We start from the raw sequence: 19638 nt of genomic DNA, 5'->3' as shown, positions 1-19638 counted from the left end.
TTCGAAGAATAAAAATAATACTGACATTCCGTCCCACATAATTTGCATATTTGCGCATGATTTAGACACCCATGCTACATAATGTGGTCCTTCATCCTCTATAAGTTAAGTAGCCCGGACAATTGCTAAGCTCTAAATGGCTTTACACAGTGGTTTTGGGAACCATGAAATATTTAATATTTATCAGTTCCCTGAGAAATATAGATTTATATATCATTACTTTTTGTACAATAAAAACACTCAAGGATGCTATTAATACGAGTAATTGAAAAAACAAAATATAAAGTGAAATGCTGGATAACTTTTGTTATAACACATTAGCACGTGTTAAAAACGTAAGACATTCACTTAAAAACAAAGTTAAAGTGTAGTTACTGTTATGTATTAAAATAATAAAGCACTGGAAATCGGAAATTATCGTTGACTACAATACATAACTCCCACAAAAGCTATGCAAACCAGAACTGGCACAACAAATGAGATACTCCTGACCTCACCCTTAACTAGGCAAGTGCATGTATAAATGTTGTAAATCATCTAACAGTTATTAAGTATCGCATTATTACCCTTATCACTTTTATGTAGTGTTATTAATTGATGTGAGTATGGTTTGCGGTTCAATAACATTTTGCGTTTGTGTTATTATTAATTGGGTTACATATTGTGAGGTCATAAACACTGCATTTGGTTGCCAGTTATGGTTTGCATGGCTGTTGCACGTGGTCATGTGTAATCAGACCTGAAATGCTCAGGTTGTGGTGGTGCAGTTGCAAACTAGGTAATACAGTATTGTCCAGTCTGTATTCACTTTCATTTGATCATTGGGGTAAATAGCTGTTGGGTATAACTTCGTGTTTTTTTATTTTGTTAATTATATTCTCATTTGCGAATTGAATAATCTTTCCCAATTCTCAAAAATGTCGGTGTCTGTAGATCGACGTATTTGCCTGACCTATCTTGCCTTTTAAGTATGCGCACATTGTGTCTTTGTGTCTGTAGTTCAGTATCAGTTGTGTCATGGTGGACATGTTGGGGAGCAGGCTCCAGATGACTGAAGACACATTGCTCCGGTACCCACCACACACACGATTCTAAACGACCCGGGGTAGCATCCTCCAGCTTACTGAACACACTCTTTCCAGGAGGGTTTCAGGAGCACCCGTGCCATTGTCGGCATCCCCTTTGTGATCCCAGCCCCTCAATGATCTCTACTCCCTTTGAGGGTCTGGGCATGAGCCTGGGGCTGGATCAGGGCAGAGAGGCAGCCGGCACTGCTTGTTATTCTGTGCTCAGCAAATATTTCATAACACACCACGCACACACCCAACATTTTTTAGGTAATGCCAGGTTCCTAGCCACCTGTTTCCTTGACATGAAAAATTAGCTAATTAAAGACCTGTTATTTGCAAAGAGTCAGCATTCAGCCCTTATTCTGAAACTGGGGTTTCTTATGTTTGAAAATGTGCCTCATGTTAACTGTTTTTAGACACTTTAGCTTCAGGCGATGTTGTGCATTTAATTAGTTTCTTAACTGTGGCTAGGCTGCGATATGTCCCAATAAATGCTAATATTATGTACATTGATTTAAACTGAGAAAGTCTGACATTAAGGCTGTTTCCTTTTGAATGTCAAAAGATCACTTCCACCCATCTATGCATTGCAATAAAGTGCTTGTCTCCCTAGTTAAAAAAATGATATATGTATTAAAAATAGCAATCATTAGCAAAGCAATATGTCTTGCATATGTGAAAGCCACTGGCTTTGCCAATGTCTTTTAATAAATCAATCAATCAATCAAACATTTGTAGGCACACTTGTCACCTGTGAGGGTATCCAGGCTACATAACTACTGCGTGGGTCTCAGACGGAGCTCAGTCGAAAAGCCAGGTCTTGAGTCGTTTCCTGAAGTCCTGGATAGAAGGAGATGCTCTTAGGTGAATGGGGGAGATTGTTTCAGGATTTTGCTGCCAGGTAGGAGAAAGCTTGTCCTCCAAAGTTGCTCTTGCAAATGCGCGGGGTGTGTGGGCGAGGTAAAGGAGGTGGAGCACAGGTGTCTGAGAGGTCTGTGAAAGTTCACTCAGTAGTTGAGGCAGGCTGGACCTTGGTTATGTAGGGCATTGTAGGTGAGAGTCAGCAACTTGAATTGGCACATGTATGGGGAGCCAGTACAGGTCTCTGAGGTGTGAAGAAATATTGGTCAGCCTTGGAAGGTTGAGGTTGAGGATGAGCCTGGCTACTGTGTTCTGGATGATCTGAAATCTTTTTGTGACAAGGTCCTTTGCGATTGTGCAAAAGACATACACACAATAGGAAGAATCACATAGGAACTAAGCGCTCACAGAAAAATCTCCACAATATTACATGACAAACATTGCAGGCACGGTGCTCATGACAAGAGGATCTTCCTATCTCCTCTGGTGTTTCCTAGGAAACTAATAGCAATAAGAACAGATGTCACGGCACTCGTGTATCAATCTTAATATTGAAGTGAATACTTCATGGTCCATATTACATATTTGGTGCCAAAATTAATACAATAAATTTCTCTGACGCACAGGAATTCATGAATGAAAAGAAACTCAATTTATTCTTTCAGAAGAGCAGATAATTTCGGAAAATGAAGACGTTCATCGATCCAATATTCATGAATCAACAGCCAAACGCCCCAATAAGATAATAATCTTAAAGACTTCGTCAGGGCTTATTCCAAATCTTTATATAGCCGGAAAGTTCAATCCTTATATTATAATAATATCTTATTGTATCAAATCATAACGTATATTGAAATATTGTGCAAGCAACCTATCAAAACAGAATATTATATAAGTCGTAACCCGCGTTCAAATCATCGCGTGGAGTTACATAGTATCAGCATTGCGATTGTGCACCTGGAGTCGGTGGGAAGCCATTAAAAAATCTTACATAGTAGTCAAAGAGTGTGGAAGCAGGAAGAGTATATTGTGTTGAATTGGTTCTTCATGTCTAATTTGTTGTCTATGATGACTCCCAGGTTCTGGCCGTGTTTTGTCGGTGTGGGTCCCTAGTTCTGGGGGGCCACCAGGAGTCATTCTGTGGGGAGGAGCTGTTGCCAAACAGAAAAACTCAGTTTTGTCAGAGTTCAGTTTGAGGCAGTAATCCCTCATCCAGTCGGTGATAACGGTCATGTAGAGGTGGGAATTGGTTTTAGCCGAGGCATGGTCTCTGGAGAGCAAAAGTATCAGCTGTGTGTCGTCAGCATAGGAGATGATATTCAGCCCATGGCCTTGTGGGATGCTGGCCAGGGAGGTCATGTAGATGTTGAAGAGGGTACGGTTAAGGGAGGATCCTTGGGGGACTCCATAAATGATGGGCTTGGGTTGCAAAGTGAAAGGTGGGAGGTGTTTCTCTGAGCTTGTTCAGAGAGAAACAATGCAATCCATTTCAGGGGTGTTGTATGTTTCCAGTTGTCTGGGTAGGTGGTTTATTTGAATGATTGGTTGAGGATGTCTGTGAGTCTGCTGCTCACGCTATCAATGCTGAGGTTGAAAATGTAATGCGGGCAGCGGTTGGTGGGTGACCTGAGTGGATGGTCTTCATGACATCTGTGGTGTTTTGGGTGGCGATCTGGGTTTCACTTTATTACTGTTTGTGTGCTCATAAATACTGTACACATTGCCTCTCAGTTAAGCCTGACTGCTTTTGTGACAAGCTACCACACAGTTAGGCACAGGTTAATTTAGTGACTTCTGTAGTTCAGCCTGACATTGATTGTGGGTGCTGCTTAAGTAGGTTTTGCCCCTCTCAACAAGTAACACAATCTCTTACAATAAGGCACTGGGAACCAAGTTTCTCACAGAAATAGTTTTAAGATGACATGGTAAATTAATATTTATTATATTCTTAGCTGCATAGACATATAATAGGTGTGATACATTTTGTAAAGTGTAGTATGTATGAAAATCAGAAAAGATGAATTTTGGAATCTGATTAATTGTTTTAGGATTCAGCATAGTGTATGTCCTATTAGAACATTGCATTGTTGAGAGCTCCATTGAAGACAGTGGAGTGCTCTGGACCTATATTGGCTGGTATATGCCCAGAGCTATAACATTCCAATGTTTGTCTTTCTGTTTCTCCCTTTTTAAGTTAAAACATTGTACCCTCAGTGGGTGGAATGTTCTAATAGCCTTATAGCTCTTCAGCCTCAGGCTATACCGTTTGTTAAAGGCCCTCTCCTATACAGACCTGAGCCGCAGGGGGGGCCTATAGCTCAGGTTCAAGGCCTTTAACAACTGGTATAGCCCTCAGCAGCGAGCTATAAGGCTATAATGAACTTCAGCTTACCTTGTAGCCCTCAGTGTTAAAGGTTATTACTATCTCCAAGTCCTTTATGGCCTCAGGACCCAAAGGCATACCTAATCATTCTTTTATAATGAGGAAAGGGATTGTGACAGTTGTTTGAACAGGGTCAACATCCCATCCAACCAACAACTCAATTTTTAACAGACATTAGTCTATATTTTTATTATACTTTAATATCGTCCACTATCCACTTTGTCACTGATCACTTTGTTGTCTGTGCGATTAATGTTTCATCACGAGGCCATCATACTCCTGCACTTGCTTGAATGTGTCAGCCCCCTTTGGCCACTGATTTGTGATGTTGTTAGTCACATATTGAAATAGCCCAGAGAAGTCTACTTCTACCACTCCATACTAGTGGTTGCTTAGAGTACTATTCCATCTCCAAAGGAGTGTTCCTATTATAGTGCAAGATTGTACATTATTTTCAGCATGTGACTTGGACAATTTAGTAAATGCAGAAGACAACTTGAAAAGAATGATTATCCTATCCAAAAGTCAGATGTTCTGCATTGTAAGCAATTACTTACTCAGAGTACGATCTAAGTAAGTATATAAATGCTATTTTATAGGTGGGTCATGTTATTTATGTTTTGAGAAAAGATTTTAGGTTAATTTTTTGATCTGGTGAAAACTTTGAGACAAAAAAAACAGTTTACATACTGAGCATGTCTTTCACATGTTTGTGAGTGGCACACTCTGAAACAAAACAATAATACTTGGTTTCAGACATGTTAAGAATTCAGAACAAGTTGGGATTCCTTCCCAGAACATTACCCAGAAATATGTTCTCTAGAATCTCTAGCATTGAGGGTTTAGTCACTATGCCATCCCCATTTAGAAAACTTACTGAAGTGTAACCACATCGCAACCCATTGACCACTACTTGAATGAGATGTTTTCTAGGTAACAATCAGTCTTGTGAGATTTCACAGAGATAGAAAGTGGACCCTGTTAGACCTGACATCCTTAGGGTGGTCACCCCTAACCTTTTGCCTGCCTCCCTCCACTTTTAGGACACTGTTTTTGCTGGTTTTTAGACTCTGCAAACTTTACCACTGTTAACCAGCGCTAAAGTGCATATGCTCTCTCCCTTTAAACATGGTAACATTGGACTATTTAATTTACTTATAAGTCCTTAGTAGAGTGCACTATATGTGCCCAGGGCCTGTAGATTAAATGCTACTAGTGGGCCTGCAGAACTGATTGTGCCACCCACTTAAGTAGCCCCTTAACCATGTCTCAGTCCTGCCATTGCAAGGCCTGTGGGTGCAGTTTCACTGCCAATTCGACTTGGCGTTTAAACGTACTTGCCAAGCCTACAAGGTATGCCCTAGGTAACCCAAAGGGCAGGGTGCTGTGTAGGCAAAAGGCAGGACATGTACCTATGTAGTTCACATGTCCTGGTAGTGTAAGACTCCTAAATTCGTTTTTACACTGCTGTGAGGTCTGCTCCCTTCATAGGCTAGCATTGGGGCTGCCCTCATACATTGTTTGAGTGGTAGCTGCTGATTTGAAAGGAGTAGGAAGGTCATATTTAGTATGCACAGAATGGTGATATAAAATCCTGCTGACTGGTGAAGTTGGATTTAATATTACTATTTTAGAAATGCAACTTTTAGAAAGTGAGCATTTCTCTGCACTTAAATCTTTCTGTGCCTTACAATCCACGTCTGGCTGGGTTTAGGTGACAGCCCCTTGTGCATTCACTCAGACACACCCCAAACACAGGATACTCAGTCTCACTTGCATATATCTGCATTTTGAATGGGTCTTACTGGGCTGGGATGGCGGAGGGCCTGCTCTCACACAAAGGACCGCCACACACCCTACTGGGACCCTGGCAGACAGGATTGAACTGAAAGGGGACCTGGTGCACTTCTAAGCCACTCTTTGAAGTCTTCCCCACTTCAAAGGCACATTTGGGTATATAAACAGGGCCTCTGCCCCTTCCAACTCAGACACTTCCTGGAGAAGAAACTTGGAACCAGAACCTGCATCCTGCCAAGAAGAAATGCCTGGCTGCCCAAAGGACTCACCTGACTGCTTTCTGTGAAGGACTGCTGCCTTGCTGTTGCCCTGCTGCCTTGCTGCTCTCTGGTGAAGAAGTGCTCTCCAAGGGCTTGGATAGAGCTGGCCACCTGTTCCCTGAAGCCTCAGGACCAAAAAGACTTCGTCTCTTCAGATAGAACTCCTTGTGTGGTGAAATCTGACGCACAGCCTACCAGAAGCGATGCACAGCCTGCACTGCAAGCCAAATTGGAACGATGCAGCCCGACTTTGCAACGAGAAGATTGCCGCAGCGCCAGCGTAGCAACTGGAAATTCAACGCACAGCCAACTGGATCGGCGCATAGCTGAGCTGGAACGACACAGCCTGACTTCCAGAGAGGAATTGATGCAGTGCCTGCCGTGCAGTAGAAAAGTCAACGCAGCGCCCACCGGATCATTGCAGCTCCTTTTGCTTCGTCCTGCCAGCACAGGAAATCCACGCACCATCCCTGGGGTGTCTGAAAACCGCAACTCAAAGAGGATCCACGACTTAACGCCAGTAATTGACGCACAGCCATCCCTGCGTGAAAACTAAATGACACATTGCTGTGTGCGGCCCGAGAAATCGACGCACACCCCATTGTTTCCACGCTTCTCCTCCTCTGCAGCCCCTTTGCGAAGATTTTTCACGCGAACCAGCTACTTTGTGCTTGAAAGAGACTTTGTTTGCTTTTAAAAGACTTAAGACACTTTGGGGGTCATTCTGACCCTGGCGGCCGGTGGCCGCCAGGGCCACCGACCACGGGAGCACCGCCAACAGGCTGGCGGTGCTCCCACGAGCATTCTGACCGCGGCGGTTCTGCTGCGGTCAGAAGTGGCAAGTCGGCGGGCTCCCGCCGACTTACCGCTGCTCGGGGGAATCCTTCATGGCGGCGGAGCGCGCTCCGCCGCCATGAGGATTCTGACAGCCCCTACCGCCATCCTGTTCATGGCGGGAAAGCCGCCATGAACAGGATGGCGGTAGGGGGTGCCGCGGGGCCCCTGGGGGCCCCTGCCGTGCCCATGCCAATGGCATGGGCACGGCAGGGGCCCCCGTAAGAGGGCCCCAAAATGTATTTCAGTGTCTGCCTTGCAGACACTGAAATACGCGACGGGTGCAACTGCACCCGTCGCACCCCTGCAACTACGCCGGCTCAATTCTGAGCCGGCGTCCTCGTTGCAGGGGCATTTCCTCTGGGCCGGCGGGCGCTCTCTTGGAGAGCGCCCGCCGGCCCAGAGGAAATGTCTGAATGGCCGCCGCGGTCTTTTGACCGCGGTGCGGTCATTTGGCGGCGGTACTATGGCGGACGGCCTCCGCCGTCCGCCATAGTAAGAATCACCCCCCTTGTATCACTTTTCAGGGATATTTCTACATTTACTAATTGCATCTTTGATCGTTTTGACCTACATTTATCCAGAGAAATATATATTTCCACTGTGTGGTGTATTTTTGTGGTGTTATATGGTGGTATTGTATGATTTATTGCATAAATATTTTACACATTGCCTTCTAAGTTAAGCCTGACTGCTCAGTGCCAAGCTACCAGAGGGTGGGCACAAGATAATTTGGATTGTGTGTGACTTACCCTGACTAGAGTGAGGGTCCTTGCTTGGACAGGGGGTAACCTGACTGCCGACCAAAGAACCCATTTCTAACATTATTGATCAGAGGTGAGGATATGACTTGTATTTGTGCAGTGACATACAGTAGCTAAGTATTTCACTACCTACTCACAGTCACAGTTGAAGGTCAACTTGATTTTTATCTCTTTTTTGCAATCTCATTTTTCCTGTCAATTTTTTGACCAAAATCCTCACTCAACATGTCTCAGGCTGGGTCTCAAGCAGGAGATTTTGACCTGGCCCTGTTGGAGACATATACTGTCAAACAGCTGAAAGGGTTCTGCAGGGATATGGGAGGAATTTCAAATGGCGCTGAGGGACTGGGCAGAAGCCCATTCAGAGGAGGATGCTGAGGAGGAGGAGGAACCAAAAGATGCCTCCCAGAGGATTTTTTGCCATCAGTGGATGATGTTACCACTGCGACTGTGCTCCCTGCCAAACCAGAGAGCAGTGTCTCTGATCAAAACCTGACTGCAGAGGAAAGGAGAGCTCAGAGAGAGTTTCAGTTGCAAATGGCAAGGCTAAACATTGAGGCTTAACAGGAGGAAAGGAGAGCATAGAGAGAAGCCAAGGAAGCTGAAGCTGAAAGAGCAGCCAAACAGATTGAAGCTGAGAGAGCTGAGGCTGCAGCTGAGAGAGCCTTGGCTGAGAAAAAACTGTTGTTGGCTCATGAACTGAGTCTCAAGGAGCTGGAGATCAAGGCAAGACAGTCTGAGTCCAGCAGTGATGATGGCAGCATGCATGCATGCAGGACCTGTTGGAGAGAAAAAGGTTCATATACCCAAGAATGTGGTGCCAAGTTTTGTGGTGGGAGATGGCATTGACAAGTGTCTGGCTGCCTATGAAGTTGCACTAAGGGCCCATGGGAGCTCTCAGGAGCACTGGGGGGGCGGCCATGTGGTTTTATGTACCAGCAGTGGGGAGGGACACACTTCTTACACTTGCTCCACAGAATAGAAATGACTACCCACACATCAAAGCTGCTTTACTGGCTAAGGTTGGGCTGACCCCTGAGAAATACAGCACCAAACTTTCAACACAAACTTGGTGGATTGTTATGATTTCTCCAATAAGGCATTGGATGGATGGGTGCGGGGCATCAAAGTAGATGATTACTAAGGGTTATATGACTTGATTCTGAGAGAGCATATGCTTAGTATGTCTTTTACAGAGTTGCGCCAGCACTTGGTGGATAGTAAGCTGACTGATCCCAGGAACCTTGCTGAGGAGGCGGACCTCTGGGTTAGCACCAGAGTGTCCAAGAAGGCATCTGGAGGGACACCCACAAAGGTGGTCAGAGTTCCCAACAGACGAAAGAGGGGGGAGAAAAACTTAAAGATAAGGAGTTCTCAAAAGGCCCCCAAAAGAATTCCCAAGGGGGGGGTATCCATTCCTATTCTAGATTTGGGAATAAGCCAGGGTACTTTCATAGAACATTAGGGAAATTCATCCCCAAATGCTCAGAGTTATACCAGCATCGACACTCTAAGGGTGACTCCCAGTGTTCCAAGAGAGCACAGTCACTACTGGATAGACACAAGGGTTGGCTATTGTAGCGCTCAGGGGAGAGACATTCCCAGTTAGCTTTGGGGGGCAGGCAGAGGTTTCCCTAGTGTCCCTGGGAGAAAGAGAGATGGTGCCTAAAGCCTACATGCCAGAAAATACTTCAAGGTATAGGCAGTGGGTCACCATTGATGGGCAAAGGGTGGAGGCTCTGCGTGACACAGGAGCCAGTATGACTACTGTCAAGAGTCAGCTGGTGTCATCAGAGCAGATAGTCCATAATACATTCCACCAGGTCATAGTCGCTGACAATCGTGAGCGTCACCTACCAGTTGCTTTGGTTCCCTTTGAGTGGGGGGGTCTCTGGCACTCTGAAAGTAGCTGTGAGTCCTGCCATGCCTGTAGATTGTCTGTTAGGCAATGCTCTTGAGCATACTGCCTGGAAGGAGGTAGAGCTCAGATCCCACCTGGAGATGTTAGGTTTGCCTGAGTGGGTCTGTATGACCACACAGTCCATGGCTGCCTGGTAAGGGAGTCAAGGGCGTCTGGAGCATGGAACAATGGCCCAGACAGCTGCACACAGGAAGGGCAAGAGGCACGGGAAACCCACCTCAGATGTTCCCACGGTGGTGGACGGGGCCCCTGAGTAGGAGGAGGCCCCTGAGCCAACTGGGGAGACCATAGCTGACCTGGGTAACCTGCCTGAACTTGCTGGCTGGCAAGTAGAGGGTGGGCCAACCAGAGCAGAATTCTGCGAGGCGCAGAAGGAATGCCCCACCCTTGAGGGACTGAGGCAACAGGCCACAGCCCAAGCAGCAGGTGACGCCTCTGGCACTCACCATATTTACTGGGAGAATGATCTCCTTTACAGTGAGCCTAAGGTTCCGGGTCCTGGGGTCCGGTTCCATTGTGCCCCCCTGATTGCTGTCTCCCCGATCGTGTATTGTGCCAGTATTGTATTTCTTATTGTGTGGTTTTTCTTATTGTGACTGCCTTTAGTTTTGCTCGTTTTCTGTGTTTTTGCCCCTTGTGCGCTCCTCGATCCCTGCCGCTGCCTCCCTGCGGCCCCGCCCCCCTCGCGCCCCCATTTGCCGCTCCCTCCCGCCTCCCGCCTCCCAGCTGCTCCTCCCTCCCCCCTCCCTTCTTAATGGCTGGCGCTGCGCGTCGCGAGTGACCTGTTTTAGGTCCTGAGCTCGCCCCCCACGACCGCAGCACCAACCTGCTGCCTCCTGCCTCTGTCCCACGACCACGCTGCCGTTTGCGTGTTCGAGGCCCTCCTCCACCCGCAGGCATCCTCCTGCGCCTCATCCCTGGTGGCTAGTGGGCTCACTTGACCCGTGTGCCGCTTCCGCCGTCCCGTAAGTTGTTTTTCGTTTTTTCTGCGCCTCGCCGCCGGCGCTTCTGCCCCCATTGTGCCCCCCTGATTGCTGTCTCCCCGATCGTGTATTGTGCCAGTATTGTATTTCTTATTGTGTGGTTTTTCTTATTGTGACTGCCTTTAGTTTTGCTCGTTTTCTGTGTTTTTGCCCCTTGTGCGCTCCCCGATCCCTGCCGCTGCCTCCCTGCGGCCCGCCCCCCTCGCGCCCCCATTTGCCGCTCCCTCCCGCCTCCCGCCTGCTCCTCCCTCCCCCCTCCCTTCTTAATGGCTGGCGCTGCGCGTCGCGAGTGACCTGTTTTAGGTCCTGAGCTCGCCCCCCACGACCGCAGCACCAACCTGCTGCCTCCTGCTTCTGTCCCACGACCACGCTGCCGTTTGCGTGTTCGAGGCCCTCCTCCACCCGCAGGCATCCTCCTGCGCCTCATCCCTGGTGGCTAGTGGGCTCACTTGACCCGTGTGCCGCTTCCGCCGTCCCGTAAGTTGTTTTTCGTTTTTTCTGCGCCTCGCCGCCGGCGCTTCTGCCCCCATTGTGCCCCCCTGATTGCTGTCTCCCCGATCGTGTATTGTGCCAGTATTGTATTTCTTATTGTGTGGTTTTTCTTATTGTGACTGCCTTTAGTTTTGCTCGTTTTCTGTGTTTTTGCCCCTTGTGCGCTCCCCGATCCCTGCCGCTGCCTCCCTGCGGCCCGCCCCCCTCGCGCCCCCATTTGCCGCTCCCTCCCGCCTCCCGCCTCCCAGCTGCTCCTCCCTCCCCCCTCCCTTCTTAATGGCTGGTGCTGCGCGTCGCGAGTGAGCGAACTCTGACCTGTTTTAGGTCCTGAGCTCGCCCCCCACGACCGCAGCACCAACCTGCTGCCTCCTGCCTCTGTCCCACGACCACGCTGCCGTTTGCGTGTTCGAGGCCCTCCTCCACCCGCAGGCATCCTCCTGCGCCTCATCCCTGGTGGCTAGTGGGCTCACTTGACCCGTGTGCCGCTTCCGCCGTCCCGTAAGTTGTTTTTCGTTTTTTCTGCGCCTCGCCGCCGGCGCTTCTGCCCCCATTGTGCCCCCCTGATTGCTGTCTCCCCGATCGTGTATTGTGCCAGTATTGTATTTCTTATTGTGTGGTTTTTCTTATTGTGACTGCCTTTAGTTTTGCTCGTTTTCTGTGTTTTTGCCCCTTGTGCGCTCCCCGATCCCTGCCGCTGCCTCCCTGCGGCCCGCCCCCCTCGCGCCCCCATTTGCCGCTCCCTCCCGCCTCCCGACTCCCAGCTGCTCCTCCCTCCCCCCTCCCTTCTTAATGGCTGGCGCTGCGCGTCCGCGCCGCTGGCGCGCCAGAGGCAAGCCCGTCTGCACCCGTGCGCGCCTGGACCGCGCCCAGCGCCACCCCCCCTGGTCCTCGCACCCCCCCGCGTCCGCTACTCAGCCAACGAACTCCGCGCTTTCAACACCGGCTCCCCCACGGAGTGCTTCCTGGCGTCCCCGAAGCACACCAAAGGACCTTTTTCCTGCCGCTCCTGCAACTTCTCCTGCATCAGAACGACAAAAAACAATAGAATCACTCAACCCCAACCACCTGAACTGCATCCTCATCAACACCCGCTCCGCACGAAAACATGCCATCGAGCTCTGGGATTTGCTCGACTCCACTGCACCCGACGTGGCCTTCCTGACCGAAACCTGGTGGAACGACTCCTCGGCTCCGGACATCGCCATCGCCATACCGGACGGTTACAAAATCACCAGAAGAGACCGAACCAACGGAATCGGCGGCGGAATAGCCATCGCTCACAAAGCTTCCCTCAAAATCCACACCCACACTGACGACACCCTCAAGACAGCCGAACACCTCCACTTCCAGATCCACACAGACCCCAACACGACCCTCAGAGGAACCCTCATATACCGCCCTCCAGGACCAAGAGCCCCCTTCAGCGACACCATCGCCGACCTCGCAAGCACCCACGCCCTCACTTCCCCGGATTACATCCTCCTGGGAGACCTAAACTACCATATGGAAAATATCAACGACGTCAACACCGCAGCACTGACCTCCAACCTCCTCAACCTCGGACTCCGCCAGCTGGTCAACACTCCCACCCACATCGCTGGACACACCCTCGACCCCCTCTTCACTTCAAGCAACCACATCTCTTTCAGCCACACCTCCGAACTCTACTGGACCGACCATCACTGCGTCCATTTCTCCTATAAGAAAATTACCGATCAGCACCGCATCCATCTACCCCCCTACCGCCGCTGGGGCAAAGTCACCCAAGACCAACTGACCAGCACCCTCGTTAAAAACCCTCCACCCGACGCGACCGACCCGAGCACAGCCGCCATCAACCTCCATCAATGGATCCTCGACTGCGCCAACACCTTAGCCCCACTCAAGAAGCCCACCGCCAACCAAGGAAAGAAAAAACCAGCCTGGTTCACAGACGAACTAACCACCTCCAAAAGCCGTTGTCAGAAGCTCAAAAAGAAATGGATCCTAGAACGCATGCCCGACAACCTCGACTCCCTCAAAGACGCAAACCGTGAACACCACCAACGGATCCGCGTCGCCAAGCGCGCCCACTTCACCGAACGCATCAACAACAACGCCTACGACTGCAAAGAACTCTTCGGCATCGTGAAAGAACTCTCAAATCCAAAAGCCAACGCCAACGACATCCCGCCCTCCCAGAAACTCTGCGACGACCTCTCCACCTTCTTCCACCAGAAAATCGCTACCATCCACAACAGCTTCAACACCGGCCCACCGCCAGATCCCCCCCCCGACGTCTCCAACCGCGACTGCCGCCTCACCGCCTGGACCCACGTGGACGACGCAGAAACCATGGCAACCATGAACACCATCCACTCAGGCTCCCCCACGGACCCATGCCCTCATCATGTTTTCAACACAGCCAACGCCACCATCGCCCCCAAACTCCGCAAGATCATCAACATCTCCTTCACTTCCGCCACCTTCCCGGACAGCTGGAAACACGCTGAAATCCAACCCCTCCTCAAGAAACCCAAGGCCGACCCCAACGATCTCAAAAACTTCCGCCCGATCTCTCTCCTCCCTTTTCCAGCAAAAGTCATCGAGAAGATCGTCAACACACAACTCACCCACTTCCTCGAAGACAACTCCATCCTGGACCCCTCACAATCCGGATTCAGACGAAACCACAGCACGGAGACTGCTCTCCTCGCCGCCACAGATGACATCAGACATCAAATGGACAACGGCGAAACCTCGGCCCTCATCCTTCTCGACCTATCAGCCGCTTTCGACACAGTCTGCCACCGCACCCTACTGACCCGCCTCCAGGAAGCCGGCATCCAAGACAAAGCCCTCCACTGGATCTCATCCTTTCTCTCCGACAGAACTCAGAGAGTCCGACTCTCCCCCTTCCGCTCCAAAGCCACCAACCTCATCTGCGGCGTCCCCCAAGGATCCTCCCTCAGCCCTACTTTGTTCAACGTCTACATGGCCCCCCTCGCAAAACTGGCCCGCCAGCATCACCTCAGCATCATCTCCTACGCCGACGACACCCAGCTCGTCCTCTCCCTGACCAAAGACCCACTCACCGCCAAAACAAACCTCCACGAAGGACTAAAATCCATCGCCGAATGGATGAACAACAGTCGCCTGAAACTCAACTCCGACAAGACGGAAATCCTCATCCTCGGGCGCTCTCCTTCGGCCTGGAACGACTCATGGTGGCACGCCGACCTCGGCCCCCCACCCACCCCTGCCAGCCACGCTAGAAACCTCGGCTTCATCCTGGACTCTGCACTCACCATGTCCAAACAGGTCAGCACCGTCTCCTCCTCCTGTTTCAACACCCTCCGCATGCTCCGCAGAATCTTCAAGTGGATTCCAACAGAGACCAGAAAGATGGTGACCCAAGCCCTCGTCAGCAGCAGACTTGACTACGGCAACGCACTCTACACAGGCATCCCAACCAAAGACATCAAACGACTCCAGCGTATCCAAAATGCCTCCGCCCGACTGATCCTCGACATACCCCGCCGATGTCACATCTCCCCTCACCTGAGGGAACTCCACTGGCTCCCGGTGGAGAAGAGGATCACCTTTAAACTCCTCACCCACGCTCACAAGGCACTTCACAACGCCGGACCCTCCTACCTCAACTCCAGACTCAATTTCTACGCTCCCACACGTCAACTTCGATCCGCCAACCTCGCCCTCGCCGTCGTCCCCTGAATCCAGCGCAAGACCTGCGGCGGCAGATCCTTCTCCTTCCTCGCCGCCAAGTCCTGGAACTCTCTCCCCACATCTCTACGCCAGACCCAGGACCTCCTCACCTTCAGGAGACTCCTCAAAACCTGGCTCTTCGACCGCTAACTGCAGCACACCTCCACCCCCCCCCCCCCTTTCCCCCCAGCGCCTCGAAACCCTGACGGGTACATAGCGCGCTTTATAAATATCGTGATTGATTGATTGATTGATTGATTGGGGCAGCATGTGTGCTGGTGGTCCTCCAGTGTTACCGAGCCTTCCTACTGGGTCTGGCTCACAACATTCCCCTAGCAGGACATCTGGGTCAAGACAAGACCTTTGACAGGCTTGTCACCCACTTCCATTGGCCCAGAATGAGGTTAGCCTCAGATAATTTCTGCAGAGCTTGCCCCACCTGCCAGGCTAGTGGGAAGACAGGGAAAAAGCTTAAAGCTCTCCTGGTCCCACTCCCCGTCATTGGCACCCCCTTTGAAAGGGTGGACATCAATATTGTTGATCTCTTGGACCCCAAAACTGCCTTGAGCAACAGGTTTATCCTGGTTTTGGTGGACCATGCCACCCGCTATCCAGAGGCAATCCCTCTGAGAACAGTGACTGCACCAGTGGTGACCAGAGCCCTGTTGGGAATATTTACCCGTGTGGGATTCCCTAAGTTGTATCTGACAGGGGCACGAACTTCATGTCTGCGTACAAGAAGTCCATGTGGGATGAGTGTGGGGTGACCTACCGGTTTACCACCCCTTATCAGCCTCAATCCAATGGGCCTCTTGAGAGATTCAAAAAGACCCTGAAAGGCATGATTAATGACCTGGCTGAAGCCATGAGGCATAAGTGGGACGTCCTCTTACCATGCCTGTTGTTTGCTGTAGGAAGTTGGCTCTGTATATACTATCTCAAAGTGAGAGATAGTGCGCACAGAGTCCAAGGGTTCCACTTAGAGGTTGATAGTGGCAAAATTAGATAATACTAATGCTCTATTTTGTGGTAGTGCTTTCGAGCAGTAGGCTTATCAAAGGGTAGTGTTAAGCATTTGTTGTACACACACAGGCAATAAACGAGGAACACACACTCAAAGACTTAACTTCAGGCCAATAGTTTTATATAGAAAAATATATTTTCTTAATTTATTTTAGAATCACAAGATTCAAGATTTGAAGAAAATACATAAAATGCAAGGTACTCCACACAGGTAAGTAAGGAACTTTGAATTGGAGCAATAACATACACAGTATTAGTTAAAATGCAATAACCTATTTTAAAACTGGACACAGTGCAAAAATCAACAGTTCCTGGGGGAGGGAAGTATTGGTTAGTTTTTCAGGTAAGTAAGGCACTTACAAGTTCAGTTTCCTGGGCATAGGCAGCCCACCATTGGGGGTTCAAGGCAACCCCAAAGTCACTGCGCCAGCAACACAGGGCCGGTCAGGTGCAGAGGTCAAAGGAGGGCCCAAAACACATAGGTGCCTATAGAGAACAGGGGTGCTCCGGTTCCAGTCCGCCAACAGGTAAGTACCTGCATCTTCGGAGGGCAGATCAGGAGGGTTTTGTAGAGCACTGGGGGGGACACAAGTAGGCACACAAAGCACGCCCTCAGCAGCACAGGGGCGGCCGGGTGCAGTGTGCTTAGCAGGTGTTGGGTTTTCAATAGAAGACAATAGAGGGACCCGGGGGTCACTCTAGCAGTGCAGACAGGGCACAGGAGGCTTCTTGGGCCAGCCACCGACTGGGCTAGGCAGAGGGTCGCCTGATGGTCACTCCTGTACTGGAGTTCGGTTCCTTTTGATCCTGGGTGCTAGGGGTGCAGTGCTTGGTCCTGGCATCGGGTTCTTTGTTCCAGGTAGTCAAGGTCAGGGGGAGCCTCTGGATCCTCTCTGCATGCGTCGTTGTGGGGTACAGGGGGGTCATCTTGGGTTACTCACGGAGTTGCAGTCGCCTTGGAGTCCTCTCTGTGGTGTTAGTTCTCTGGAGCTCGAGCCGGGGGCGTCGAGTGCAGAAGGTGGAGTCTCACGCTTCTGGCGGGAAGAGTGAGGTCTTTGAAAGTTGCAAAAAAGTTGCATAGTTGTTGCTGTTTTTGAACAGTGCCGCTGTTCTCTGGAGTTTCTTGGTCCTTTGGTTCAGGGCAGTCCTCTGAGGCTTCAGAGGTTGCTGGTCCCTGTTGGATGTGTCGCTGTGTAGGTTCTTTGAGTCTGGAGACAGGCCGGTAGGGCTGGGGCCAAGTCAGTTGGTGTCTCCATCATCTATGCAGGGCTTTCAGGTCAGCAGTCCTTCTTGTTGTTGTAGGTTGCAGGAATCTGATTACCTGGGTTCTGAGTCACCCCTAAATACTAGATTTAGGGGGGTGTTTAGGTCAGGAGGGCAGTAGCCAATGGCTACTGTCTGGAGGGTGGCTACACCCTCTTTGTGCCTCCTCCCTGAGGGGAGGAGGGCACATCCCTAATCCTATTGGGGGAATGCTCCAATCTCAAGATGGAGGATCTCTAAAGGCAGGGGTCACCTCACCTTAGGGGCTGTCCTGACTGGTGGGTGACTCCTCCTTGTTTTTCTCATTATCGCCTCCAGCCTTGCCGCCATAAGTGGGGGCAGTGGCCAGAGGGGCGGGCATCTCCACTAGCTGGGATGCCCTAGGGTTCTGAAACAAAAGGCATGAGCCTTTGAGGCTCACCGTCAGGTGTTACAGTTCCTGCAGGGGGAGGTGAGAAGCAGCTCCACCCAGTACAGGCTTTGTTCCTGGCCACAGGACGACAAAGGCACTCTCCCCATGTGGCCAGAAACTCGTCTGGTTGTAGCAGGCTGGCAGAAACTGGTCAGCCTAGCACTCAGAGTCGGACTGGCATTCAGGGGGCATCTCTAAGATGCCCTATGGGTGCATTTTACAATAAATCCCACACTGGTATCAGTGTGCATTTATTGTGCTGAGAAGTTTGATACCAAACTTCCCAGATTTCAGTGTAGCCATTATGGAAGTGTGGAGTTTGTGTCTGACAAACTCCCACACCATATTCACTTTATGGCGACCCTGCACTTACAATGTCTAAGGTTTGGCATAAACACTGTAGGGGCATAGTGCTCATGCACATATGCCCTCACCTGTGGTATAGTGCACCCTGCCTTCGGGCTGTAAGGCCTGCTAGGGGGGTGACTTACCTATGCCACAGGCAGTGTGAGGTGGACATGGCACTCTGAGGGGAGTGCCATGTCGACTTAGTCATTTTCTCCCCACCAGCACATACAAGCTGTGAGGCAGTGTGCATGTGCTGAGTGAGAGGTCCCCAGGGTGGCATAAGACATGCTGCAGCCCTTAGAGACCTTCCCTGGCATCAGGGCCTTTGGTACCAGGGGTCCCATTAACAAGGGACTTATCTGTGTGCCAGGGCTGTGACAATTGTGGGAACAAATGTGCTGTTTAGGGAAAGAACACTGGTGCTGGGGCCTGGTTAGCAGGGTCCCAGGACACTTACAATCATAACTGGCATCAACAAAAGGCAAAACGTCAGGGGGTAACCATGCCAAGGAGGCATTTCCTTACATTTGCTTACAGGGAGGTGCCCCAGAAAGGAGTGGGGTTCAGCTCCTTTGAGCTTCTCTGTGGTCACCCCGTCAGGGGACCACTGAGCATAGTTAAAGAGAGATGAGAGAGAGCTCCCAAGACACCTCCCCAGGATGTCGTCAGCTACATGCTGGCCCTCCGCAACCAACCCAACGCTTCTGGAAGCAGGCCAAGAGTAACCTCGAAGCCAGTCAAGAGGAGATGAAGGAGTGGTATGACCGGAAGACCACTGCGGTTCAGTTCTCACCTGGAGACAAGGTTTGGGTGATGGAGCCAGTAGAGCCCAGGCCTCTCCAGGACCGCTGGACTGGCCCATTTGAGATTAAGGAGCGTAAAGGAGAGGCCACTTACCTAGTGGACCTCAAGAACCCTAGGCACCCCCTAAGGGTCCTCCATCACAACAGGCTCAAACCTCACTTTGAGAGGTCTGAGATCAGTATGCTCCTGGTCACAGATGAGGGCATAGAAGAGGAGAGTGAACCTCTACCCGACCTCCTCTTGCCAAAGAAGGTGATGGGTCAGTGGAGGGTGTCATTCTCTCTGACTCCCTGACTCTAAACTAGAGATGACACTGCTATGAGCCGTTAGAGCAGTTATCTTCCCTGTTCTCCCTTACTCCTGGACTGACCCACTTATGTGTCCATGACACTGACACAGGCGACAGTCCCCGTGTGAAGAACAACATTTAAAGGTTGTCAGATAAGGTGAAGGCCAGCATCAAGGAGGAGGTCTCCAAGATGTTGATTTTAGGGATTATTGAGAAATCCAGTAGTCCCTGGGCCAGCCCTGTGGTGCTGGTTCCTATGGCTGCTGCCCCCGGTGCAAAGCCAGAACTCCGGTTCTGCGTGGACTACTGGGGTCTCAACTCAGTCGCACGGACTGACGCTCACCCCATTCCCGAGCTGATGAGCTCATTGACAGGCTAGGCGCTGCCAAGTTCCTGAGTACGTTTGATCTTACATCAGGATACTGGCAC

General features: G+C 50.4%; 1 protein-coding gene across 1 annotated transcript in view; it reads right to left on the bottom strand.

Annotated features, from left to right (window-relative positions):
* LOC138245864 (cilia- and flagella-associated protein 337-like) overlaps nucleotides 1–19638 on the bottom strand; it is a 1005044-nt gene that overhangs the window by 768536 nt on the left and 216870 nt on the right. The window lies entirely within an intron of this gene.

Source organism: Pleurodeles waltl, chromosome 7 (assembly GCF_031143425.1).
Source record: "Pleurodeles waltl isolate 20211129_DDA chromosome 7, aPleWal1.hap1.20221129, whole genome shotgun sequence".
Taxonomy (NCBI): Eukaryota; Metazoa; Chordata; class Amphibia; order Caudata; family Salamandridae; genus Pleurodeles; species Pleurodeles waltl.
The sequence above is the reverse complement of the archived record's forward strand: the minus strand, read 5'-3'. Positions and strand labels throughout refer to the sequence as shown.